Source organism: Cavia porcellus, unplaced genomic scaffold (genome assembly GCF_034190915.1).
Source record: "Cavia porcellus strain 051 isolate PalLab524CR breed Dunkin Hartley unplaced genomic scaffold, mCavPor4.1 scaffold_9, whole genome shotgun sequence".
NCBI lineage: Eukaryota > Metazoa > Chordata > Mammalia > Rodentia > Caviidae > Cavia > Cavia porcellus.
The window spans coordinates 23,982,183-24,010,137 of record NW_026947492.1 but is presented as its reverse complement, the minus strand read 5'-3'; the positions used below and the strand labels follow the sequence as shown (position 1 = coordinate 24,010,137).

The following is a 27,955-nucleotide window of genomic DNA, read 5'->3' as shown; positions in this document are numbered from 1 at the left end:
CTCAACAATGAGAAACCAGTATGATTTTTAGTACTAGGAATTGAACCCAGGGCCTTGTAATTGCTAGGCAGGCACTGCACCACTGAGTTCCACCCCTGGCCCAATTTTGAGATCTATACATAAGGAATAATTCCAAATTAGGAAAAAATAAATATGACATGTGGAAATTGATAGAACTGTGGGGGACCAGCGGCGGCTGAAAAGATAAGAAGTATGAAAGATAAATGACCTTTATTTTGAGAATGCGGGAAGAGACACCCCCGGTCCCCTGGAGTGCGGCATCTCCCCCCCAGGGTTGGCGATCTCCCTGTGGAACACGTGGAGTGGAAGTATATAAGTGGCCTAGGTTTGGGGTGGAACCTAAGGGGCATTAGTGATGCACAGGTAGCCCATTGGTATTCTTTTGGGGCCATAGATAAATTCCTAGGGGTGGGGGATGGAGCTCCTTGGTTCCGCCTGAGGCTTTACCGGCTATAGTGTCCTGTCTGGGCCAAAACTGTTTCAGAAATATAGTCATTGAAACTTTGCATGAAGTTTTCTAAATATTGAACAATGTAGGGCTGAGGGTTTAGCTCAGCAGAGTGAGCGCCTATCTGGCAAGCATGAGATCATATGATAGTAACTATACAGAATTTGAAACATGCAAATAATACTGCATATTATCTAGGGGTATGTGTAAGTGGAGCAAAAATATAAAGAAAATAAAGAATTGAATAATCGCCAACCTTGAGAAGCAGTTACATGTGTCAGGGAAGGAGGGAGTTTCAAATACAGAGGACATGAGTTGTACTATTAACGTGTTCCTTTTTTCCTGCTTTTCTTTTCTCTTCTTTTTGTATTAGGGGTCAAATCCAGGGCTATATCCTGTACCAACACTACTATCCCTCCACCCCAGCACTGCTGCAGTCATTTATTCTGTTGTGTTTTTCTGGACTGGGGACTAAACCAACGACCTTTGCACTGAGCTCTATTCCTACCCCTTTTTAAAAAAAATAATACTTTTATTTTGAGACAAGATCTTGACCAAGGCCAGGCTTGAACTTGTATGTGATCCTCCTGCCTCAGCCTCCTGGTATGCTGGGATGACAAGTACATACCACAACATCTGGCTACATTTTATTTCTTAAACTCAGTGAGAAAAATGGATGTTAATCCCATTAGTGTTTACCTCTTTCTGTATGTCTAAATATTTTGTGACAAGTTATTATGCAGTTAGAAAGGAGCATTTTGAATGTTTTTACCAGAAGGAAATGATAAATGTTTGAAGAAATAGATGGTTTATTGATTTAAATATTCATCTGTGTATACATACATTGAAACGTCACATGGTCCTCCCTAAATATGTACAATTTTCATGTTTTTAGGTATCAAATTAAAAACAAATTTAGGGTGTGCTGGCATAAGCATTAATCCCAGCACACTAGAAGGCTGAGGCAGGATATCACAGAGTTCAAGGCCAGCCTGGGTTATGTAGTGAATTTAATGCCAGCCTGAACTACTTAGTGAAATCCTGTTTCAAGAAATAAAGAACAACAACAAAATTGGGCTGTGCTGTAGCTTATTTGTGCATCATGTACGAGGCCCAGGATTTGATCTCCAGCACTGTCATTATTTTAATTAAAATTTTCTTTATCTATCAAACAGTTCCATGAAAGTCAATGTAATAACATGGAAAATGTTTGTACTGTAACATTAAGTTACATAAACTGCATTCAGAATGTTTATAGCTACATGAAAACCGCTCAAAAACCTTGCAAAGAAATATCCCCGGAAGTTAGCCACTTCCCCTAGGATGGCGGTGTTATCACCCATTCAAAGTATTTCTTCAATTTTCTGTTATGATTGGTATCACCGTTTATCTTTTGTATTTATTTTTGGGAGTTTTTTGAGGAAGATCTCACTGTGTGGTTCAGGCTGGCCTTAAACGTGGCTATCTTCCTGCCTCAGCCTCCCAAGTGCTTGGGATGACAGGTGTGTGCCACCACATCTGGCCCAACATTACTATTATATTTGAAAACTAATAAACCTGTTTAAAAAATAATCATGATACATGTACTAGCTACCAAACCCTTTGTTGCTTGTAAATTAATATTCTGCATAGCTTGCAATCCTGCATCGCGTGTGAGAGGTGGAAGGTGGGAGAAAGAAACTAGACAGAAATGAGTGAGAACCAGGCATGGTAGTGCAGGCCTATTAGTCCAGCACTGTGGAGACTGAGGCAGGAGGATCGCTGTGAGTTTAAGGTCAACCCGGGCTCCACAGTGAGTTCCAGGCCAGCCTGAACTGCCTAGGGAAACCCTGTCTCAAAAAGAAGAGAGCGAGAGAGAGACAGAGACAGAGACAAAGACAGAGAGAGGTTTGACAGGTCCCTGAGTTGGGTTATAAAAGAGGCTGAAAGCAGAGAGCCATATGTTCCTGAAGGACCTGAGGAACACACTTTGGGTGACACTAGGTAACCTATGCTGGCTTCGAAACAGAGCTGATGAGACAGAAGGATTCCTCACATGCAAAGAATGTAGCATAAAATAAATTCACTTTGTTAAAAGAAGGAATAAATGAGTAGAAGAGTAAGCCAGAGAGCATAGTAAATGTGAGGCTCTTAACTCGAGTTTAGGTTGCTAGAACATTTTATAATTTCCATGGAACTTAACAGTTGTAGAAGCAGCATGGATGTTTGTCCGGCAAACCAAAGCCAAAGCAACTCCATCTTGAAAGTGGGCCTCAGTTTTTCCATCCAGCCCCTTCACCCCCTAATGTTGAGCTGTGTGCAGACTTCAGTGCCCAGGCTCGGCCCCCACAGCAGCGGACTGGGCTCTTGTAGACAAAAGGATGGGAGTCCAACTCTCGCGGGTTTCCGCAGGACTCTTGTCTCTTGTTTCTGTTTTTTTTTTTTTTTTTTTTTTTTTTTTTTTTTTTTTGCTCTTTACCTCAGGGCTTAACTTACTATAAAGCCAGTAGTTTAGAAAAGGGGCTTTGCAGCCTGCAAATTGCTCCTGCTTTGTGAGCTCACTGACTTGCCAAGCTAGACATGACTATATATTCTGTGTGCGGTCAGCGCCCTCTCGATTGGAGGCAGATGTTCTGTTTACATCTGTCTGGGAAATTTATGGACCAATATTTGAGAGCATCTGCTTCTTTGACTTCATAGTACAGTGGAGCACTCTAAGTTCTGGAGAAGTTGAATAACACCACCAAGCAGTGAAAGAATCAAGTATCCTGGCTCTTTTTAAATACTACTTTTCTTTAAAAATGGTAATAGTTTTTGACACATGCCTGCTATCCCAGCACTGGGGAGCCTGAGGCAGGAGGATCAGTGTGAGCTTGAGGCCAGCCTGGGCTACCTACTGAGTTCAAAAATCAGCCTAAACTGCATAGAAACACTCTGTGTAAAAGAAAAAGAAAGGAAAAAAGCATAATAGTGAGAAATTCAGGCTGTTGTTGTTTGTTTGTTTGTTTTTTTGAGCAGACTTTCACTATGCACTTCAGGCTGGCTTTGAACTCACAAGGATCCTCCCACCTCAGCCTCCCGAGTGCTGGGATTACAGGCATGCACCACCACATCCAGCTAAAAATATTATTTTTCAAATTTAAATACATTACAAATTCATTAGTGCCCTCTTTCTCAGTCAGGAAAAAAATAAAACCCACCAAAGCTGTACTCCATTTTCTTCCATCTCTGTCTGTGTTGATAGTATTTTCTCCCTCTGCCTACCTAAAATAATCCACCTTTCAAGGTTTAACTAAAGTACTTTTGGGTTGATTGTAATCCAAAAATCCTGCAATGAATGCTTCAGTTTGGCTGAAAGATGTAGAAATGAAGTGGAGTGGGAAAAAATAGGGAGAACCAGGGATGGTGGTAATCATCTACAGCCTGCACTCTGTGAAGCTGAGGCAGGAGGATCACAAGTTCATGGCTGGCCTGGGCAATTTAGAGACTTAGTGACTGTCCCCAGATAAAAGGTGGGGTTATAATTCAATGAAAAGGCCCCAAGTTCAATCCCCATTACAAAAAATAAAAGGGGAGAAGGACTGAGCTTGCGGTAAGTACCCAGCATGTATGAAGTCCTGGGTTCAATTCCTAGCTTGAGGGCTTGGGGGAGGGTAATAATTGCTAACACTGATGCAGGCTTCTCACCCGCCAGGCCCAGCCCAGTTCACCATTCAAACCCAGGATCCCACTTCCTTTCTCCTCAAGAGCTGTGAGTCAGGGATCAGGATTGTGTCATGGGTAACAGAAAAGCCTGAGGCCAGCGATCAGGGCAGCAGGTTGTGTCTCTCCTGCTCACCGAGGAGGCCAGTCTGTTTCACTGTGTGTCCAGTGGGCAGTGATGTCACCAAGCTCATTCTTTCTTCTTTGAGTGCTCAATGTATGAAGTAGTCATGCAACTTCTTCAGGCACCGCAGCCCCTTGCAGCGGGAAGAACGGTGGCCCAGCTCCACACACTTCCTGAGCCCCGTCAAGGTCAGAGCTGTGTCCTCCTTGGTCACCTCTAGCCACAGGGGCATTTTCTTTTAATACATAAGGAGGGTGGCTATTTTGGCAGTTGCTTAAGTAGGTTCTCATTTGCAGATGCAGACACTGAGCATGAAAAGACTCAGAAACAAACAAACAAAAAAAGGCTCAGAAACCGTGGGTGCAATGGGAAAGGACTTTGGCCCTGCCTCACGCTGAAGCTGAGGTATCAACTCCATGACACATTTTGGACTAGCCCTGCTTTCTCTTTTTGTTTTGTTTTGCGTTACCGAGGATTGAACCCAGGGCCTTATACTTGCTAAGCAAGGGCTCTATTCCTGAGCTACCCCCTCCGCCCCACTTTACTCCTCTTCCCCTCAGATCTCAGGGGAGGGCTGTGGCTTTTGGTTAGAGATGAAGAAGAGGAAACTGATGCAGTGCTTTATTTTTTTTTCTCACTTGAAATCCTAGATAAACCTAGGAAACAATAGAGACTATAATAAACATGTATTCTCCCTTTTTTTTTTTTTTTTTCTTTTTTCTGGTGCCAGGAATTGAACACAGGTCCTTACACATGCTAAGCACCCACTGGGAGCTACACCCCAGCTATTTTACCTGTTTCTTTTTTTTTTTTTTTCTGTCTTTTCCTTTTTACCGGTACCATGGATCGAACTCACAACTGCCTGCTTGCAAGGCAGGTGCTTATACTGCTGAGCTAAATCCCCAGCCCCTATTTTACCTGTTTCTAAAACCGACTTATATCAGGGCTTTGTTTGCTTGAGAGTAAAAAGGGGAAGGCAGTGTCACAGAGTCAGGATACTGCAGCACGCTGACAAAATGACCAAGAACATCATTCACATCTCCTTAGGGCTGCACAAGAGGGACAGACAGCAGCTTTTTTTTGGTCTTTTTCGTTTTTTATCGGTACCAGGGATCGAACTCACGACTGCTTGCTTGCAAGGCAAGCGCTTATGCCGCTGAGCTAAATCCCCAGCCCCAAGAGAGGTAGCAGCTATTAAAACCCACAGAATCAGATCTGTGGATCCGGGTGGGAGTGAGAGGCTGGAGGAAACTGGAAAAGGAGGGAATTCAGAACTCTGCCAGGCATGGTGACATCTGCAAACTCAGCCTCAGGTCTCTGCTCCCAGGGGTGTAACTTTGCATCTCATGAATACATTCCAAATGTATTCACTCCAAGTGTGGCAACAGTCAAAACTGTTTACTAGCCAAATGTATTCACTCCAAGTGTGGCAACAGTCAAAACTGTTTACTAGCCAGGCTTTGTGAGACAAAGCCCACACCAATAAATACAGTGTTAGGATCTTTGGTTTTTTTTTTTTTGAGACAAAGTCTCATTGTGTAGTTCAGGCTGGTCTTGAGTTCACTATGTAGCCCAGGCTGGTCTCAAAGTCATAGTGATCTCCTGCCTCAGCCTCCCAAGTGCTGGGAGCATATTGCAGTATATGCCACCATGCCCGGTCAGTGCTAGAATTTTCTTAATGGGCGAAACTGAAGGCTGTACATCCTCTTTGGGCGTGCATAGAGCAAGAACAGCATTACCCTCTGGAGGTTTGGTAGAAACAATTCTAGAACCCATCTCAGCTGCTGAATCACAGCCTACGTTTTTCACAGGGGCTGAGTACAGTGGAAGACTCCTTGCCTAGCGCCATCCCTAGCAATACAGAGGAAACGGAAAACTGTGATTTTTAGTAGCAAATGAGGCTTAGTCCTCCAACCAATGCACTTCATTCCCTCTCATTGTTAATGTGATGCATCCACAACCCTTGTAACAGCACTGAGTCTTCTCACAGGCTTCGTTGCCATATGTGACAGAAAAATCCACCCAAATGTTTCCATCTTATTTGCACGAGCAATATCTATTTCTAAGGATTATGGGCGGATTACTCACAAATATTCAGAGCCATGTCCCATGGATCTTAATCTTTGCCCTATTTGGCTTAGAGCTTTGTTTTCTAAAATATTTTCCATTTTTTTGCTCCCATTTACCCTAGTTTAGCATTGGGGCAGCCACTGTATTTACAGTCCCACTTGGATCAAATGAAGTTAAAGAATGGTTAAGGAATGTTACACAAAGACTCAAAACGGAAATACCTTACACTGCATGGACTTTTTTTTTCCATTAAAATATGTTGTGTTTTGTTAGATTTTTTTAAAGGGGGTAAAATTAAACACAACAAAACAGAACAAAATAGGACATAAGAAAGTAGCATAAGAGATATAAATTTCAAAGCTAGATGACCTGAGATCTTTACTATCTATCATATTGTCTCTTTTTTTCTTCCAAATAGTTGTCCATGTCTTCGCATACAGAGAATTCATACAAAACAACATAGTATAAAACTGATCCGAACAGAATGAGGAAGGCATTTTAGGTCTTCAAAGCCAGACAATAGGGAAGTCACTAATGGCTGTCATAGAGGTTCTCGTTCTCTTCAAAATAGCTGAGCATACTTTCATGTATATTGAAGTTCAACAAAACAAAACAGGGAGTTGGGAGGGGTTGCCAGGTTTCCTGGAGCTCCAAGTCCCAGCATGGCGTGGGTCCCAGTAAATGCTGGTGGCTCCCGTCCTGGGCAGGTGTAGCCTGCCATACTCGCAGCCACTCGGGGTAGGAGTGGGGGCTTGCTTCAAGCTGTTTCTAATGAATTGACCATTTCACTGCCCAAGTTCTGAAATGGCCAACACACCATAAAAAGACATCTCATTAGGCTCCTGCTTGAAATCAACAGCGTCAGGAAGCTGCCAGCCTTGATTCAGGGCCAGGCCCTGCATGGACTTTTAAAAAATTAAAATTTAAGAAAGAAAAGGTGTTGGTAGCCTTCATTGATGAAAAGTCTTAGAAATGGTTTTGTTTCATGTTCTGTGGCAATCACCAGTTTGAAAAGTAGTCATTCGTATCTTCTTTGCTTGTTCTACTAAAGTTGTTTCATTTCCTGTCTTGCTTCCTCGGTTCTATCTTTTGTTTTTTGTATGTAAGGAAAACAAGTAAACCACTGGCTCAAAATCTAAAGTTGACTTTCTCTTCCTTCTCATTTCCCTGTGTCAGTTCCCCAAATCTTGTTCAGCTGGAAGTGAAGCCAAAACTTAAGCAGAGCGGCCAGGAAAGTTGGCCAAAGGTCGCAGCTTTTTTAGAGTCTGCATTTCCTACAGCTCTTGACTTCTGGCTAGCAAATAGCCTTCTCCAAAAACCAATGCAGTCACTCCTGTTAGCCACCAGGACCAGTTTGGACCAGTTTGGGACCACAGGTGCAATCAGAAGGAAAGAGAATCACGGATCTCTCAGTTGTGTTTACAGCTACCAGTAAGGTTTACAGGGAGACTCACTAGGAGCCCTGGCAAGTGGACACCACCGGAAGAAGGCCGGGTGTGCCTGGGGTGGAAACCCTGAAATCACACTTCATAACTGAGTCATCTTACACACCCCACTTTTTGAAGAACCAGGCTAAGTGCACAGTCGATTCTCCATAAACACATGCTTTTCTGTGGTTTCCTGTGATTATTGTTACTGTTCTGGGAAGCCTCCTTTGTATTTCTGCATATAGTGCAGATGGTTTTGTTTTGTTTTATATTTTATTGCTTCGGTGTGAACTTCCAGGGCAGTGTTAAATAACTGTACAAATGTGACATCATTGTCTCTCCCTCTCTCTCTCTTTCAGTGTGTGTGTGGTGTGTTAAGCCGAGGGCCATGAGCACACTAAGCATTTGCTCTACATCCCCAGGCCATTATCTCCTTTCAGAAGAACGCATCAGCTGGTTATTATGAAATGGGATACTGTAGTGGATGGAGCTGTATCCCCCTAAAAGATAAATTCATGCCCTAATTCCACCTCCACCTATGAATGTGACTTTAATGCTTTCAAGTTAAGACTCACTTTCATAACGGTGAGTCCCGCATCCAAAGTGATTCTTGTCCTCACCAAGAGAAGGGGATTTAGAGACACACAGAGGCAAGAGAATCATGCAAAGATAGAGGCAGAAATTGGAGCGATGTAGCCCAGGTCCAGGAATACCAACAGCTTCTGGCAGCTAGGAAGAGGCAAGAAAGGGTCTCTGCTGAGTCTTCAGGGGCACTGAGCCTCTCCAACACCTTCGTTTGAGACATCTGGATTCTGGAACTGCAAGAAAACAAATGTCAATTGTTAATGCCCTTTGGATTATAGTAAACTAATAAACCTAGTAAACTGAGAGAGATATTTTTTGTGCTTTAAAATAAATACTCAAGAAAAACATTACCACTTCTCTGATGACAATATTTTTAAGAAATAATAAGAAATGAGGACTCCTTAATTTTTTCATTGCCCTAAATGATTTGTTTCACAGTGAACCTCACTACAAACCTGCTATTCTTCACTGGAGAATTTTTTTCTCTCTAGTAATGTACAGATGTTATCAACAGCAACTGATTTTTAATACAAAGGATCTGACGTAAGAATGTGTAGGCTCATTATGGGACTCTTTCTTGATTGAAGTTTACAATCTTACATCCACTTTTCCCCCCACATTTTTAACCTCTTTTCCATCTCTAAGCTTTAGAGTCAGTGGAAGTCCCATAAAGTCAGGTTTCTTGCTGTGCCTTCTCCCAGAAAGGGCAGATCACTAGAGGGGACACTAATTCGGCCAAAGAGATATCATAAATTAAGCCCAAAGGCTATTATCCTGCCCTAGAACTCCTACGATTTATTTTGAATGGAACTCAAAAAGGAATTGTGCCCCTGGATATCCATGGATTATTTCTGGAAAATGACTACATGGCATCCTCTAAATAATAGAGTTTTTCTCCACTATAAGCTTTTATACTATCTTCAATTTAGTACTTTTTGCATCTATAATTGGAAACAGCTTCTTTACCTAATGGCACTATTAAATCAGTATCACACATGCACCTCCACTTCTATGAACACCCCAACACCTGTAAAGGTCTTGTGACAGCACCCGAGAAACCCTTGCTTACAAGGGAGGAAGTGACCTTGAGGATTCCTTAGTTAAATGATGTTGGCACCTATTAAATCCATTTTTGAAGGATTGAAGTCCCTGAGTTCAAGGACTCATTTAATAATGGCGCCAAAGCACATGAACATTGAAGCCAAGCATTTGAATTGCCAAAGAGAAGCCATACTGAAAGGCCAAAGTTCTCAGTTTGATAAGAATATGTATAAGACCTGCAGGCAGACCACATCTGAAACTGTGACAAAGGCAGAAGAAATCCATGCCATTCTATCCAGTTGACCTTGGTTAAGGTGGTGCCGGGGTTTTTCTCAATTATTTATTTTATGAAACGAAACACGTAATTGCTTCTTAACCTTTGGCTAAGATCAAATGTTTAAAAATTGAAACATTATATATGCAATGTTTAGTTTTATGTGTCAGTTGGTTATTCCATCGATTACTAATCTAGGTGTTTTGTATATTTGGTATTTTGTATATGTAATTTAAGTTCATAATCAACTGGCTTAGTAAAGGAATGATCCCAGGTAGTATGGGTGGGCCCCATTCAGTAAACTGACTGTAGCAGAGGTTGGGGGTGGAGCTCAGTGGTAAAGTACTTGCCTAGCAATTGTGAAGCCCTGGGTTTGGTATTAACACCATGAAAATAAACAAACTAACAAATAAATAATCTCCAACTAGTTCTGTTTTTACGGGTAAGCCCTGACAATACAGTCTACTTATTGAACTTTGTGTTTTTCAGTAAGAGATTTTAATTAATTAATTAACTTTTTTTGAGGCAGGGTCCAGGCTATGCAGTTCAGGCTCGCCTCGAACTTACTCACCTTGATCCACCAGCTTCAGCCTCCTGAGTGTTGGGATTACAGGTGTGTACCACCACACCTGGCTTTTTTGTCTTTCTCATTGAACAGCATCTCTTGGAAATCCCTCCAAGCCCATTGTTATGGTTACAGCTCATTATCTTCAACCACTACATGTGTACCACTCACTGGCATGTATGTACCATTACTGACTGTTTCTAAATGTGAAAAACAAATCCTTATATTGGTACATCTCTTTCTTCCAGACAGAATTCCAAAAAGAGAACTGCTGAGTTCAGTGATTACACAGAGGTAGAGGAAGGGGAGAGCTCCCCAGCCTCTTCCAGAGATTTGCTGCAGTGCACTGTCCATGGATATATGCATAGGAGAGAGAGACGGACATGTTTATTAAGGCGCCTAGGGAGTAATCACAGGAGCGCGACCACCCAGACTCACTGGAGTCTACACGTGTGCTCGTAAAGCTTCCTTCATACAGGGAAGACATGGTGACACGACAAATTTGGGGGTAGTAAGTGATATTAGGGGAGTGAATGACCCAGTGCTCAGACAATGGTTAGTGTGTTAGTCAGGGTTTTACTAGAGAAAACAGATACAACACGAGATAGACAAATGTATACGAAATGACACGATTGGCTTAGGATGGTCAGCCACAGAGTTGGATGAGGGAGCGTGCAGAGGGTGTCCTATGCTGGAGGCTGAAGGGTTCAATCCAAGGTCTGGAGTTCAGCCCAGTGTCCATGCAAGTCCACACCAACAGGCAGGCTCTCCGACAGAAGGCCAAAGAGTCTACACTGGAAGGCTGAAGAGTCTTTGCCGGAAAGCTGAAGAGTCTACACTGGAAACCAGGAGATGATGTGCAAGCCAAAGGCAAAGACTGGAGCCCCTGGGGCTGGGGATTTAGCTCAGTGGCATAAGCACCTGCCTTGCAAGCAGGCAGTCATGAGTTCGATTCCTGGTACCAATAAAAATGAAAAAGAAGAAAAAAAAAAAAGACTGGAGCTCCTCCAAATAACAGAACTCATGTGTCCTTCCTCCTTCCCTTTTATACCTCCAGGAGATGAGCCACCCTAGGGTGGGTCTTCCACACCCCTGGGTGTAAAGTTGCTAAACTAATTTAGCTAAGCTTCTAAATGTCTCAAATTGACACAATCCATCAACCTCTACAGCTAGCAAATGATCCTCTTTGGGAGTTGAATGGGCCTAGAAGATGTCCAACTGACTTGTGGCAAAATCTGTCCAAATATGATTACATTCTTTTTCTTATTTTTAAAAATTTTTTCCTTTTTATCGGTACTGGGGATCGAACTCACGACTGCCTGCTTGCAAGGCAGGTGCTTATGTCGCTGAGCTAAATCCCCAGCCCCAACAGTAGAATTTTTATTAGTTTTAATTTTCTTCTCTATTATTCGATTATTTAAAGTTTTCAAATTTTCTTGGTTTAACTTTGGTAATTCATATATATCTAGGAATCTACCATTTCTCCTGAATTCTCCAATTTATTGGAGTGTAAATGTTTAAAATACTTGGCCAATAATATTCTGGAGTTAGTGATGTCCATTGTGGTTTCAGCCCTTTTATTTCTAGTTGAATTAATTTGTGCATTTCCCTCTTTGTTTCATGAGATTAGCTAAGAGTTTATTTTATTCTTTCAAATAACGAGCTCTTTGATTCATTAATTCTTTGTATCTTTAGTCTCAATTTCATTAATTTTTGCTCTGATCTTTATAATTTCCTTCCTTGTACGAGCTCTGGATTTGAGTTGTTCTTGTTTCTCTAGGACCTTGTGGATATATAGTCAGTTTCCATTTATGTGCATAATTTCTCTGGTTTCTTTCTTCCTTTGTGTTGTTTTGCTTTCTTGGTTTTGCTTGATTTTTGAGACAAGGTCTCACTACATAGTTCAGGGTGGACTTAAACTCACTGTGTAGTTCAGGCTGGCCTCAAATCCACGGCAATCCTCCTGCTTCAGCCTCAGGCATGCTAGGATTACAGCTGTGTACCACCATGCACAGGTTTGTGGTTTCTTTTGACATGGATTTCTTGTGATTGTGCTGTGATAATAACATGAGTGGGGTACTTACAATTCCTTTGCATTAGTTGATTGTTTGATTGTCCTTTTGAGGAAAAAAAAACCCTGAGAGCGCCCAAAACCAGTGATGGAGAGAGAGAGGAGAGAGAGAGAGAAAGAGAAACAGAGAGAGAGAGAGAGAGAGACAGAGAGAGAAGAAAAAAACAACTGAATAAGAAAAATTTCTGTCTTTTTGAATGAGTGATTTCTTTCAGTGTTTGCACTCTTGGAATCCAGTGAGTCCTGATTTTTCTACCTACCTTTTTGTCTGTGATTTGTGATGTGTCACTCTGCTCCAGAGGCCCCCCTGTTCATACATCCTAGACTGTGGTGACCATTCAAGTCATCGTGTGTGCTTGCTTATGTTAGAATGTGGGGAAAACAATGAAACCAGTAGTCTCTGCTGGATGTAGGAGTGCGCTGGAGGCTCAAGCAGACTGCTGGACTTGGTGGGAGCACTTGTGAGGCCAGCTACCTCTGAAAGCCCCACTCCTCATGGAGGGTGGAGCCCACATCCTTCCTGGCCTGAATCTAAACTTCTCAGGGGATGTATGTGTAGCCACACCCTCTCTACAGCTGTCTCCAGGGATTTGTCTCTCACCCAGTCACTGTGGGAGGGCAACACACTGGGAAGGCCGAGGTGGGCTTGTTCTGTAGTTGTTCTGTGGCTGACTCTCCAGCAACCCCTTCCCCCAGTAGATCCAGATTACACACCGTGGCAATATGGCAGGCACTGTACTGGGTTTCTTTTCCAACCGTAGTCTGATGTGAAGGAATCACTTCTGGAGTAAAACCCCATACTGTTTTTCTAGCTTATGAAAGTTGTTGGCTCTACTTGGGGTAGTACTCCTGACTAAATCTGTTATTTCTCCTTGGAGCAGTCAATTCTTTCAAGGTACTGGTCTCTCCATGATCAGGGAGGCTGATTGCTTAGCACCTGTGCTGCCCAGAACTGAGGAGAAACAAAACAGAGTTGGCTGGAGTACCTGGGTAGCTGTGGCCAGGGCATGGAAACCATAGTCACAGGGTTGGCAGGGGCAAAGACTGCATGGGAGTGGGTCTGTCTGTGTAGGCACAGGGGTGGGTTCTGTCCACCTAAAGGTTTTATCCTGTACAGTGGCTCTATCTATGCTGTTGCTTTCTGACTTGAGATCTATTTTGTCTGGCATCAAGTAGGTAGTATTTACTTGCTCTCTCTCTCTACCCCCTGCCACAGTAGGGAGGCATCCCACAGCCTCTTCCAAGTGCCACAAGCAATCAACTGTTGACCTATGTCTCCAACCTGAAAATGTCTTTATTTTGCATTTGGTCAAGAGAAACTTCCTCTCTTCTCATTGAACTGTCAAAAGCCATTCCAGTTTTTGGATACTAGAAATAAAACTTAAGCCAGGTATGGTGGTGAATTCCCGTAATTCCAGCACTTAGGAGGCTGAGGCAGGAGGATTGCTGTGATTTCGAGGCCAGCTCAGGCTACCTAGTAAGTTCAAGGCCAGTCTGGACTACGTGACAGGATTCTGTCTCAAAAAACCAACAAAACAAAGCAAAACAAAACAACTCCCTCAAAACCCAAAAAATTCTTATGAACTTTCAAAGTTTAGCAATGATTTTTCCTTGTTAAAATTTCTCCTTGTTAAAAATATCTAGTATCTTATAAGATTGAATTGCTTTCTGCTATTAATGCAATTTATTTCACAATGAACTATCTGAAGCACTGTGAATTATGAATTCCTTGCTGAGGCTCTTCCTAAATCCAAAGGTTTTAATGAGTATGAATTCACTGATGTCTAACGTGGCATGACTCTGAGAGTTTTTCCAGGTTTGTTACAAAATTTTTTCCCATTGGTATTCATGTGTCAAGTCCTGGCCGGAAATTGAGAGAAGGCTTTAACACATTTTGCATTCATAATTCATATTACATGTACAATAAGCAGTGTGATTGGAGAGAGGTCTTCTCTACTCTTGCACATTTATGGGCTGTTTCTTCTTTACGGACAATGAAGTATCACTTCTGCCTGAGGAGAACAGCATATTCATCATCTTTACAGGGACTCGAAAATGCAAATTTTCTCATGCCCAGTGAAATCCGATTTGCAGCTGAGTGCTTTCTTGTCTTTCTTACATGCGTAAGGCTTAGCTGTACTATGACTACTTCTGTATCTAACAGGGCCTGGCTTCTCTATGAAAGCTTTCTCAGTGGGATGTGGTGGCACCTGCTTGCAGTCCCAGCTTTCTGGGAGGCTGAGGTGGGAGGGTCACAAATTGAAACTCTCTTTCTTTCTCTTCTGTGCTGGAGATCAAATCTAGTGCCTTGCAAAGTAAATGCTCAAACTCTGAGCTGCATCCCATCCCAAAATTTATTGCTTTTATATGATTTCTTAAATGTAGAGTGAGGAATGGGATTCAAAAGACTACCCGGGACACTAGAGGTAGAGTACTTACCTGTGAGTTATTGCTTTGGGCTAGTGACTTTTCCACATTCATTACATTTATAAGTTTCTTTTCAGCATAATTTTAAAATGCTGAGTATTTTATTTTGGGTAGGTGTTTTTTTTTTTTTTTGTCTTTTTCCTTTTTATCGGTGTTATAACTCAGGCCCCGGTATAAAATCCAAGGAAACAAGAGACCAAAAATTTAGGTAGCAAAGGCTTTATTTCCAGGCCTGGTGACAAGTCTCTGGGAGCCAATTTGGAGACTGTGTCCCAGAGACTGCAGGGAGGACTTTAAAAAGAGGCTGGAGGAAAAGGGTTGGGAGAGAAACAAAGAAACCTGCAGAGCCATCAAACTTGTTGACCCGAGTCTGGAAACTATTGCTGTCCACTTAGCTGTGACAATCTCAGGAGTTCCTGGTGTTTCTCAAATTACTCCCATCCTACAGACTGACATCTCGGAGTGGCACATCTGCAGCAATATTTGGAGAAGAAAGTGGACAGTTAATTATCTCAGGACAGCTCGTTTTCGCTAGTGGGTGCAAAGGGGTCAAGAGTTACAAGAAGCTGAAACTTAAGTTTTACAAAGATCTGATATCTAACTCATTTGATGCATACAGAACAAAAGGAAAGCACCGATTGGGGTTTGGGCCATAGTATTTCCCAGTAATTTCTTTGAAGCTAAACAGTTCTTAAAATTTGGGGCAGGCTCATTTTATGACAGATCATCACCGGGTCGGGAAGAGGTCACCAGAAACCCAAATTCTTTATGGCCTAGATAGATAGGTGAGGGGAGAGGGAGGCAATAAGGTGCCATACAGAACAGAAAATGGCGGTTATGTGTCAAGGTCAGGTAAAGGGTTAAACTCATACGCAAATCTCTCTGCACACAACCAAGTTACTTTAAACAAGTGTAAATTAATGGGCCATTCTAGTTTTCTTTAGCTCTTTGGCGGAGAATAGAGGCACCTAACAGTGATTAACAACCCTTGTTAGCTTGTTTTAGCACAACTTCTGTAGTTTGTAGAGGGCAACAATGGTTAACATATCAATTAGGTGAGATTCTTGCAATTCTTTACAGAGGAGAGTATTGCTCAACATATCAATTAGGTCACTTAACATATCAGTTAGGGAAAAAGGATAAAAAAACACATTTAGTAAGCCACGTTTGCAGGTTTGCTATAATACACATATAACGAAGCTATTTTCTTAGAGTACAACAATCGGTACCAGGGATCGAACTCATGACTGCCTGCTTGCAAGGCAGGTGCTTATGCCGCTGAGCTAAATCCCCAGGCCCGGTGTTCTTTTTTTTTTTTAACACTTTGTATACACTGTGGCTTCTCTTTTGTTTCACTTCTCAGGTATCTGTTGACATATTTCTGAGATAATTCTTCTCACAATAATTACACTAAAATGAGATCACTGCAAATAGGATGAAAACAACTCTGAAAATATACGTAGGCAAAAACCAAACTCAGTCTGTCTCCTGTACCACCTCAGGATGTTCAACACAGAAGGCTTCTGTCATCTAATGTGTGGGAGCCCACCCCCACCCTCAGCAAGCAGCACTATTCGCCAGCTGGGTGCCCTCTTACCCAAGCAAGCTGAGGCACAGCCTACCTGCAAATAGAATCGGATCCCACGTTGACAGCTCAGTGCCCAAGACTGCCACCCCCACGTCAGATGCCCATTGCAAGCCCCAAATTATTTTATCTGTGCTTCTGATCAACCTGCTAGAGATTAGCATTCCCACGCTCCTTCCTTGAGTTTCCACATGTGTGAGCGAAGCTCACAGAGCTCATGCAAATGCTTACTTAATGTGTACAGGTTTGTTACAAAGGACCTTACAAAGGACAACGATGGACATGATGGACACAAGATGAAGAGATGCACAGGGCAGAGTGTGGGAGAAGTGGTGCCCTCTCCCAGTACACCAACCTCATGGAAGTTCCATGTGCTCAGTTGTCTGTTCTCTTGAGTTTTCAGGAAGGTCTCATTGCATAGGCAGGATCAGTCATAGGCTGGCCACTGGCATCTGATTTAACCTTGGGGAGGGGCTATGGAAAGATTGGGCTGATCCTGATGTGGCCTTTCAGGTATTGCTTCCCAGTCTGCTCCAGTTGCCTGGGGGCTGCCAGTCCCCAGAGACCTCATTAGCCCACAAAAAGACAGTTTCCTTAATGTGGAAACCTAGATTGAGATCCACATCTTTTACACTGAATCATATCCAAACAGGGCTTGCTTGCTTGCTTGCTTGCTTTCACTCTTTTTGTGTACCAGTTCTTGTCATTTTTACTAGCTTAAAAATGATTTCAGCCTTGACATTTTGCACAGCATAATGAAATATAAATACAATTAGAAGACATCTTGATGTTGGTTCTCAAATTCATCTTTTACAACTCTGAGTTTTAGGGCTTTTCTTTTTAAATGGCCTTTGTTTTCTGTTCTAGAATCAGCAACAATGCTTCATCACATATTCCTTTGCTTTTTTTTTTTTTTTTTTTTGGTGCCGGGGATTGAACTCATGACCTCGCTCTTGCCAGGCAGGCGCTTAAGCCACTGAGCTAAATCCCCAGCCCCTATACTCCTTTGCAAGTAGTAATATTTGATGGAAGTGCTTTTTCTTATAGCCCAAAAACGATCCCTCTGCCCCCAACCTCGAGTCCAAAAAGGGCAAGACATGTTTTTTTTTTTTTTTTTTTTTTTTTTTTTTTTTATAAAAAGCAATGCTGATTTATTTTATCTTGGGACCAGCGACACAGTGCAGTTGGAGTTTGCAAAAGCTGTGTGTCTCCCTCAAAACTTTCCAAACTTTTTGTAGAAAGCATGGTTTACAAAGTAAGGGGTTATGGGCATGGATAAGGAAATGAAGGATGCTTGATCTGCTAAGGAATGAGGAAGACCTTTGTTTCCCTTTGCAGAGGACAGAGAAGTCTCATAGGAATTAACAATCCTTTGTCAACTTATTTTAGATGACGTCTGTTGTTTGCAGAGGGCAGCAATGCTTAACATACCAATTAGGTCAGATTCCCAGGGATTTACAGTTTTTCACAGAGGGGAGCATTGATTAACATATCAATTAGGTCACCCAGAAAAAAATGATACATACAGAACAGTATGAGTCACGGGTACTTTGGTCATATAACTTAGGCATAACACAAACATAACAAAGCTCTTTTTGCTAGTGTACAGCACTTTTCCATTTCACACACTGTCTTTTTCCTTGACTATTTCACAAGGGAAGATAGCACTTGATACGGTCTTTTATGCTGCTTCACTCTCCATTTGCTTACTTCCCCTCTTCTGGATCTGGCCTCATGGATGATACTTTCAACAGTAAAATCTATGACTTAACCTATCTGAGCTGAAAATGACACCAGTTTTGTGACTGTGATATCATGACATAGCAAGAATTGTCCATTTGGGCCTGGAGAGAGCCGTGTACCAGAGGGACCACAGATGTTCTGAGTCCTTTTCTTATGCATTTCTTTCACCTGGCTGCTCACCTGACTACTTGGTAATCTTCTTTATAGTAAACTAGTAATTGTGTTCCATGAGTCATCCTAACAAATTAATCAGCCCAAGAGGTGGTTTGTGGGAGGGACCTTGGTTTATCATGGGTAGAAAGAACGTGACTTGACTGGCATCCAAAGCCGAGGGCAGTCTTGGGTGCCAGGCTACTGACCCGTGGATCTGATCTTCTGCAGGCAGACAGTTCCTTCCCTGAACGCAGTTACAAGACATCTGGCCGGTGGCTGCCAGAGAACTTGTGGGTGTGTAGGGAGCCCCACTCCTTGAAAGCTGGATGCAGAAACCAGCTCTGTGGCATTATGTGCACGCAGGAAAAGTGCTGTGGCTATTCCATAGTGGCTAACAGCCTCCGGTAGCCTGAAGCAGATGACCCCTAACAACAGGCACTTCATTTGCAGCCTTTATTTTTTTTTAAGGTGATTTTATTTTCTGTTCCATAATACACACCTGATTACATATAAAAATCACATTTCAAAAATATTGATCTAGTCTGGTGTTGTGGCACAGTCTTGTTCTGGGATTGCAGGTGGGTACTGCCATACCCAGCTAATCTGTAGAGCACACTCCAGTGCAACCAACCGTCTCATGGATGTCTTTATAAATGTAGCTTTTTTTAGTTTAATCCAATCCAGACACATCGTGTATTTATAGGCCATTTTCATCTCCTTTAATCTGAAACAATTCAGTGGGCTTTCTTTTTCTTTCAAAAAACATTATTATTATTATTATTATTATTATTATTGCTTTGCCTTTTTGTGACAGGGTTTTGCTATGCAGTTCAGGGTGGCTTGAACTTACTTTGTAGCCCAGGTTGGCCCCAAATTCGCAGAAATTCTCCTGCCTCAGCCTCCTGAGAGTTAGGATTACAAGTATGTGCTGCCATGTCCAGCCTAGACACATTAATATTAATATTAATATTATTGTTCATATCAGATAACATACCTACAAGGCTCGATGGAAGTACGTCTCACACGCTGACTGCATAAAAACCCATAGGCTTATGAACCACGTAAGGATTCCCTGCTGTTCGGTTTTTGTTGTTGTTTTGTTTTGTCTTGCTATGCAGTTCAGGTGGGCCTTGAGTTCACTCATTTTATAGCCCGGACTGGTCTCATGTTTCCAACAATCCTCCTGTCTCAGCCTTCCAAGTGCTGGAATTATAGGCTTGAGCCACCATACTCTGTTCTTACTGTTTTTTTTAAGAGTACTTCTTAGAATGTCCTTCAATTTTGGGTTTGCCTGTTGTTCCTTTATAATTAAATTTAAATGACTAATTTTAGTAGTCACATCTCAGAAGCAGAGCCGTACTGTTTTCACACGGTATCCTGCACTTATTAGCTTAAAGTTCTCACTACACTGGCCAGGCTCCACCTACTCTCCTACCTCAGCCTTTTGTGTACGGGGAGTACAGGTGCCACTGTGTCCAGCACTGAGCAGATACTCTTTGATCACTATGTTAGGATCCTATCTGCCGAATCTCTCCACTCCCTAGCTACTATTTTTCCCTTTATAATTAATAAGAATCTCTTATGGGGCTGAAGGTATAGCTCAGGGGATGCGTACTTGCCTAACATGCAAAGGCTATGAATTTGGTGTCCCTAGCTTGGAAAAAAAAAAATCTTTCATGGAGTTATTTCAAAACTACCTCAATACTTAAGTATCAAGTTTGCCCCCAGGAATATTAACACACACTTGCTTAGAAAAGATCAGTGGTTATGTTGCTGTCAAGTTGCTCTTCTCTAAGGACAAACAGGTCCTGAGGGCTCCAGGGCAGGTCCTACTCCCTTTGTCAGCTCTCTCTGGAGGTCTTGGGTACCAAAGCGAGCAACTCCCTCAGGATCCGCAGCTGTGCTCTGTCTTTGCCTTTGCTGTGTCTTCTGTGTGATGCTTCACTTCCCGGGCCTTCCGTGTCCTTTCTCTTCTCTGCACCTTCCTCTCCCAGTTCTCCTATTTATTTGGCCTGTTTAGTCTCTCTTTAAATTTTTAAAAATTTGAGTAGCTTTTATTTCAGTGGCTTTTTGGGGCAGTACTGGGGATTCCACACAGCATTTTTTTTTTTTTTTTTTTTTTGAGATGGTGTTTTGTAACGTTGCCAGGCCAGCCTCGAACTTTGGGCTCACGCACTTCTCCTGCCATCTCCCCCTGAGTAGCTGGGACTCCTGGGGTGATAACATCATGCCTGGGGACCGCTCAGCTCCTTTTGATAGGGGCCCTCCTGGGGCTCACCTCTAAATCCAGCAGCTCTCAAGAGCTGGCTTGAGACATGCTTCTTTCTTCCCAAATACATGTTCTCTTCTCATCCTCATTAGATGGCTGTGTCTCCTAAGACTTCATCCCATTGTTCTGTGTATTCAGGTTTGTTCTACCCTTGAACTACGTTCAGTGATTTAAATATGATTTAAAAACTGGTGAATCCTAACACTGCATTTCTATTCCCCTATCTCTTCCCTGAATTCCTTCTGCTTTTTTTTTTTTTTTTTTTTTTTTTGTCTTTTTCGTTTTTACCGGTTCCGGGGATTGAATTTACGACTGCCTGCTTGCAAGGCAGGCACTTATGCCTCTGAGCTAAATCCCCAGCCCCATTCCTTCTGCTTTTACACAACACCTCTTTGGTGTCTAAGAGATAACTTCAGAGGTCTCTATAACAGATAGATAACTTCCAGGTCTCTATAAAAGAGTCAGCATTTACCTGGTCACTAGAATCTCAACTTTGTAGGTTTCTCCTGACCACTCTCTCTCTCTCTTTTCTTTTTCCTTTTTATCAGTACCAGGTATTAAACTCACGACTGCCTGCTTACAAGGCAGGCACTTATGCCACTGAGCTAAATCCCCAGCCCCCTCCTGACTACTCTCTTCTGATCACCAGCATCCACCACCCAGTCCTCATTTGCAAGTGTTGTATGGCTTCACCTTCCAAAGGTAGCCAGAGTGCCACAAGTTCCCCAGTTTACACCCCTGCTTTGGGCGAGATGCTTAGTGGATATCAGGACAGACTCCTGGTCTCTTGTTTCTCCCCCAACAAACTAAGCACCTGGAACAGCCAGGTCCCTTAAAAGAAAATAATTGTTTCATTGTCTTGCTCAAAACAGCTGCAACACCATCATTCCACTGCTTTGCTTGCACTTAAAACTTCAATACCATAGTGTTAGAGTAACAGAGGAGCAAAAGCACAAAATGAACAGGTTCATTGAGTTGAGGACGTGGAAAGGAGCACACAACCCATGGCGGCTGGGCTGTCTCCTTCGACCAGATACAGAGAGACACAGGGTTATATGACCTCTGATTGACTTGGTGCCCGGGGCGGATATTGATGAGGTGCCAGGAACTGATTGGAATTCTGTGAGTGCAAACAGGAAGGAGAGTTGCAATTAGGGCTGAAGAAGAAGCAGGAAGTGGTAGGCGTTCCCGCCACGTTAGACCACCACCATAACTGTACAGTAATTTATACTAGGGCAAAACTCTTTCACATAGCCTTCGAAGTGGTATGTGATTTGTCTTTGCGTCCCCACATTGCCTTTTATCACTATATCCTTTGCCCTGTAAGCTAGCAACCCTTGTCTCTGCACTCTTTCAGGGTGTTAGAGAGGATCCTCTGTCAGCCATGGAGTTTTGTTTTTTCATTTTGTCTGCAGTATCAATTGATGAATCCCAATGCATTTAGTACAGCACCAGGCATATAGTAAACACTCAATGAACACTTTTTTAATATGCCTGCCATGCTTTTTAAAAAAATTTTAATGTTGGGGCCAGGGATACAGTTCAGTAGCATAAGCACCTGCCTGGCAAGTGCAAGGGCCTGAATTTTTTTTTTTTTTTTTAAATGAATGTAATGGACTTTACACTTGCTAGCCTGAAATGTTCTCCAAGATCTTACCACAGCAAAACATAGCTGAATTTGTTTCTCCCCCTGCATTCTCCCAATCATTCAACTCTCAGCTCACCTGTTAGTGCAGGGGACCTGGTCAAAGTCCCCAACTGCCTGTATGAAGGATATGGCAAAGGATGAAGAAAAAACAGAAACAAATTTAGTAATGCACCAAAGAGGGGCTGGGAGGTCAGTGCCTCAGGATGGGCAAAAACAAAGAACTCCAGCCACTCAGTTTTATTTTTTCTATTGAAAAGTGCAGGAGGAAGCAGTCGGGGCTTTTCTTGTGACAGGTGGAAGCAGCAGTGGAAGGGGCGAGTTTAACATCAAAAAGAAACAAATTAATAAGGTCCTTTGAACAAAGGGTACTAGGGCCCTCCCTATATGTCCTCAGCAGATTTCATCCTGTCCTGTGGGCATTACCTCCTCACTGATCATCAAGATCTCAGTGGTGACCGGGAGAAAATGGGGTTTCCGCATTCCAAAACTGGCCCACAAGGCAAGGCAAGCTTGGGTCGTGGACAGATTCTACCTTTATAATTTGTGGTCCCCAAATCTTAGTAACCTTACAGAGGACTTTGCTGACACCCTGTCTGCACCGTCAACATTTCCACTTTGCTTTCATCACAGAACTCATCAGCACCTGGAATTATTTATGAATTTTCTTTTGTGGCCTCCCTGGAATGTCAGCTCCATGACAGGAGGAACTTATTGTTTGGAACAGCAACTTGTAATCGGTACGCATCCATCACTTAAAGGATATTTCCTAACCACAACAAATGCTTTTTACTGTATGTAAATTCAAAATTATTTAAGCCACACAAAAAGTAGATTCCTGAGAATCACTCCAGATCACCTGAATAAAATAACTGTGTGGAATGATGTCTTCTTGTAGCATTTGAGTACCGCAAGTTTTAGAACATTTCTCTAAGTCCAGAAGGGTATTGGACTCTCCAGGCCCGACAGTCCACCACAGAGCTTGGACGGGGGTGGGGGTGGGCGCGATATTTAGCTCAGTGGCATAGCACCTGCCTTGCAAGAGCGAGTTCGAGCCCTGGTACCGACTTAAAAAAAAAAAAAAAGAAAAGAAAAACAGAGCTTGGGCAGGGCCATCACAGGGTTTGAATTGAGCCCACCCCCATCTTAGACAAACGTAGGTTTCATTTTCTTTAAGTCACAAAAGACCTGTCAGCAGGCCGCCAGCAGATCCCAGGGACATAGGTCACAAAGGACACTTCAGGAGATTACAGAGGACATATCACCCAGTCACAGCCAATGACAAGCCTGTCATTTCTCTGGCCCACCCCTTTAAAAGCCTGCCCCACAATGCTATCAAAAGGGCCTCTTCTCCTGGAAGAGACATCTTCTCTGTTCTACTCCATACAGAGGTTCCTCCCAGGTTTAGCGACAAACCAGCATGGACTGTTGAGTCCGCTTCTCTCTTTCCCACTCAGTCCATATCCCACAGCAAGACTCCCTTTAGTTTCCTGTGTCTTTTCTGGTCAGACAGCCTGAGAGACTCCCAATCCATCAGAGAGGATGTAATAAGGTTAAATCACCAAAGGAGGCATCCTAGATAGATGCCCGGGGATACAAGGGATGGCAGCTCTTCCAAAGCCCTGAAAGGGTGACCATTCCAGCAACTCTCTAAACCGATATAATCTTTCCTGCACAAAGAAAGACAAGCAAAGAGCGCTGCAATATAAATGTCAAGGTCTGCCTCACTAGGTACCCTTTGCATCTGCTTTATGCAGCAAGACTTATTACTCAGAGGGTTTACTTTTAAATCCAGCGTGGCCTGCATAGGACATTGTGGAAGAACAAGACATGTGCTATTCTTCACGTTGCTGAGGTACTCATCTTTTTTTTTTTTTTTAAAACAGAACGCTATCTTCTACACTGTAAAATGGATTTTGCAGCCCCTTCCAGGAGCTTTCTATTCTCAGGTCTTTTGCTTGATAGTCCTTTCTCCCTTCTGTTTTGTTAGCCATCTTGTAGGTGTTTATCATTAACATTTTCCGTTTAAGCTCTAAGAGAAGCACTTCATTATTTTTAAGATCTTATTAAATCTTTAAAACACATAGTAAGGCAGATGCCATACATGGGAAAGCTGTTCTCTGGCGGTACAAAGGTACTGACACTGGGTAGCTAGATTTAGGCGTCGCATTACAAAGCCTGAGATGGCCCTGTGCACGGCTGGCCTTTTTGCAATGTTAAGGCTGCGTGGCCCTGAGAAGTCTGGGGTTAAGAAATGAATTAAATCATTTGACTATAATACTTTTTAATGTTTCTGGAAAATCACTTCCAGATTGGCGAAGGGGAAGGTCAGTAAAGGAGCTCCGCGGTTGGCAGGGACCAACACACGGTCCAAGGGTCAGCGGGGTGCATGGCACTGCACCCAGGGCGACAGGAGACCAAGGCCCGAGCGCCAGTGTTGGGTTTTCTCGTGCCCCCCGCGAGCAGGCTGCTACGGACGCGAACCCTTGCTGGGGGAGCCGGAGCGGCCAGCAGACCCCTGGTCCGCGGCACGAGGAGGAGGCCGGGCTCCCGCGATACCCGGACAGCGGAGAACTTGGCCCGCGGCCGCGCCGGGTCTCCGCGGGACCCGACCCTGAATGCGATGAGTCGGGCCTTCTGATTGGCTCAGAGTACAGACGCAGGCGAGCGCAGCCAGAGACCCGCTCTTCGATTGGATTTTACATGAACAGCAGAGCACGAAATAAAGAGGCCTTCAGTCATTGGGCCATTGTGCGAATCTCCTTTTGGCTTCGCGGCCGACTGAATTAGCGTCTCAGGATCTTCGTCATGACTCTTAAATCTGGGCCTGTCAGTTCGGCCCAGCGTTCCTTGTCTCTAGGCGCGGCATGGGATTTACAGAGTTTAACCAATCATAAAACGTCGAGCTCAGGTTGCCAGGCAGGTTATGCTAATAAGGCCCCGCCTTTTATACTGCTCCCACTCTGCGGCGGGAAGAACCACCTGGAGGTGGCGGGGGGGTTTGATTTCCATCACCCCTAGGGAGAGAGGATCGGGGACCCGCTGATCTTCTAGCTCCCCTCACCTAACGTCGTGTAAGTACCTAAAGGATTAAGGGAACCGGATAAACCAGGGTCCGGAGTACCCCATCGACTGGGAGGGTGTTTCGTCTTTGCTTAGTCCCACCCAAAATGGCGCCCAGCTCTTTCCGCGTCTCAGAGCCTGGCCGGGGCCAAACGACCGCGGACCCGGCTGGGGGGGTGGAATTGATGATGGTGGTGGTGGGGGGGGAGAAATCCCGGCGGCACCGCCCGATGGTACAGTCCAGCCGGGGCTGGGACAAGGCACCTTCCTCGGGTGGGGGGTCAAACCATCTGCACCGTCCTAGGGGAAAGGGGAACGAGCCCCTCCGGGCGGCCCTGCGGGCGCAGCTCCGCGGCGGCGCCGGCGCCTCCTCGCCCCTGCGCTCTCGGCGCGCGCCTCCCCGCGACCCCCGAGCGGCTCGCCCGCCGCGCCGACCGCGCGCACCTCTCCTCCCCTGCCCGCGTTGGTTGGGCCGGGACGGCGGTTGGCGGCGGCGGCGGCGCCCCGGATCCGCAGGCCGGTTCTCGCGCCGGGCGGCCGGCGCGCGAGGCTCTCGCGTGGGGCACGCAGCTTTGTCTGGCGAGGCCGCGCCGCCCACCCGTGCCTCCCGCCGGGCCCTGGCCTTTCTGTGCACGCCTGTGGCACGGGGTCCGGGAGGCCCGCGCGGGTCTGTCCGGAGCGCCCCGCTTCGGCCGGGGGCTCGGGGCGTGGGGCGTAGGGCGCAGACCGGACTTGGGCTCCAGTCCTCCGGGCCTCGTGCAGAGCGGAGGCCTGAGGCCGGAGGCCGGCTGGGGGGAGGTTGGTGGGTACTCACAGTGCTCCCGCCGGCGGGCCGCTTTTATTGATCATTTTAAAAGTCAGTACCCAGGTGCTGGGTGCTGTAAAGTCAAGTGGAGCAGTTACCTCCTGTCCTGCGGGCGCACGCACGCAAAGCTGTGGATTCTTGCGTGTCTGTCCCTGTAGCCTTGCTATGTCGATTATTGGCTTTCGATCCATTTTCAGTCACTATTTGTGTGCACTTAGGAAGGGAGAGGGTACGTGCAGTCTTGAAGATAAAGGGGCAGTGAGAGCCCGCCGAGTCCTGTGCCCTGTTCTCCCCTGCTGAAGTCGTGCCCACTCCATCAACTCGGGGGTCGAAAGCAGTCCTGCGGCCGGTGGCCTCTTTGCCTGCTCTGGCCCCTTTAGAGGTGTGGTAAGCGCCCTGAAGGCAAGCAGGCTCTGCCGCCAGCGCCTCTAGGGCTCCTGCACTGGGGACTGATTTGTTCTGGATGGCAAAAGAGCTGAAAGAAACCAGAATTGTGTAGGGACCAAGCTATATGTGAACTTTTAATTCAGTCTAATGATTTCGAAGATGACTTTGCTAGGTTTTACAAATAAATCGAGGTGCCACTGACTTTGGGACCATTTTGTGTGTCTTTCTCTCGCCGGAACTGGGGTGAGCTGACCATGCTAGGCAGGGGATCTGACGCTGAGCCACGTCCCTTATGACCATTTTAATGTGAATAACTCAGCGGCATTTAATGGGTTTACATTTTGTATTTTGGGTCTTGTTTTTTTCACTTCGTGATTCCTCTTATTCCGTGAGAACTCACTTTGGTATGTTACTTTTCAGGGGCACTACATTGCTGTTTTGCCAGAGAAGTTTGCTTTTTTAAAAAAATGTTTTATAGTGTTCTTCCCCCTATCGCACTGAGTATTGCATATCAGACATCTGAAGAGTGGGTGAGCGTGTGATAATCAGGCCTCTTCAAGGGCCTTGAAAGGTTTTTACTTAAGGATTATGGAATGTTAATCCAATATAATCCCCAACTTGGCACTGCCTCAATTTCCACTTGCCTGAGATTTTCTTCTCCTAATTAACGATAATTTGTGGTTTGTGTGGAAAATGTAGGCAGTGTGAAAAGTACAAAGCCTGAACGTGTAATTTACCAGAAACAATCCTTGCTGATATTTTGGTGTTTCAGATATTTGTGTGAGCAGGTAAAATGTTTGTATGCAATTAGCATCGTGCAGTTTAGTGTGTTTTACTTTGATGTGGAAAGCTGTGTAAAGACCTGGCTGATGATTTGCTGTTTTTTTTTTTTTAAATAGTTTCTTCCCTTAATTTAAAGGGTGCATCATGAAATCCCTTGAACTAAAGTGTAATATTTTGATTCATTTTTCTTGAAAGCACCCTAATCGAGAAGGATGGGTTTCTGAATAACAAGCAGAATTGATCAAAGGGCTAAGAATTACTGGGCTGACCTAGGTGTGGTGGTGCCTACCAGTGATCCCAGCAGTTAGGAGGCTGAGGCAATACTATAGTGTGGAGTTTGGGGACAGCGTGGACTACATAGTGAGATCCTGTTTCAGAAAAAAACAAAACAAAACGGAGCTGTAGTTTGGTTTTCTCAAGTTTGTATTTTGAGCACTGGTAAATGTAACTGCATGATTGCATCTGGTAAAAATGATTTGGAAAAAATTTCTGTCCTTACAGAGTTTGTTTAGCTAGAGTTTGTTTTTAAACTGATGTACTTTGACCTATTGCACTAAAATAGTCTTCCAACTCCACCCTGAAGTACACAGACACTCAGTCCAGCCGTTTACACAGTTTAGTTTTTAGATTTATCACAGGTACTGAGCCAGGTGTGGCCTCAGCTACTCAGGAAGCTGAAGCGGGAGGATCACTTGAGCCCTTCAGTCCAAGACTGCATGGGGCATCATAGTGAAGCTCCCATCTCACAAGCAAAACAAAAACTTGAGCCAAATCCCAGATATTTTGGT

At 44.1% G+C, this 27,955-nt stretch overlaps 1 protein-coding gene, 1 long non-coding RNA gene and 1 other non-coding gene across 5 annotated transcripts in view; 1 reads left to right on the top strand and 2 right to left on the bottom strand.

The window, feature by feature from the left end:
• Window positions 1–2,609: 2,609 nt before the first annotated feature.
• LOC134477651 (uncharacterized) lies at window positions 2,610–26,564 on the bottom strand. The gene is made up of 2 exons (XR_010049742.1): window positions 26,096–26,564; window positions 2,610–8,589 (listed from the first exon to the last, which is right to left on the bottom strand). It is a non-coding gene; the product is annotated as an uncharacterized LOC134477651 (long non-coding RNA).
• Window positions 7,105–7,237, bottom strand: LOC111757702 (small nucleolar RNA SNORA2/SNORA34 family). Its single transcript, XR_002791986.1, has one exon. It is a non-coding gene; the product is annotated as a small nucleolar RNA SNORA2/SNORA34 family (small nucleolar RNA).
• Window positions 24,885–27,955, top strand: part of Prdm10 (PR/SET domain 10) — a 91,734-nt gene continuing 88,663 nt past the window's right edge. For 2 of the 3 annotated variants that reach the window (XM_063256082.1, XM_063256080.1), the window contains exon 1: window positions 24,886–25,203. The gene's annotated coding sequence lies outside the window, so the exon portion shown is untranslated. Of the gene's footprint in view, window positions 25,204–27,955 lie in introns of all 3 variants that reach the window. The other variant, XM_063256081.1, reaches the window with a different exon arrangement.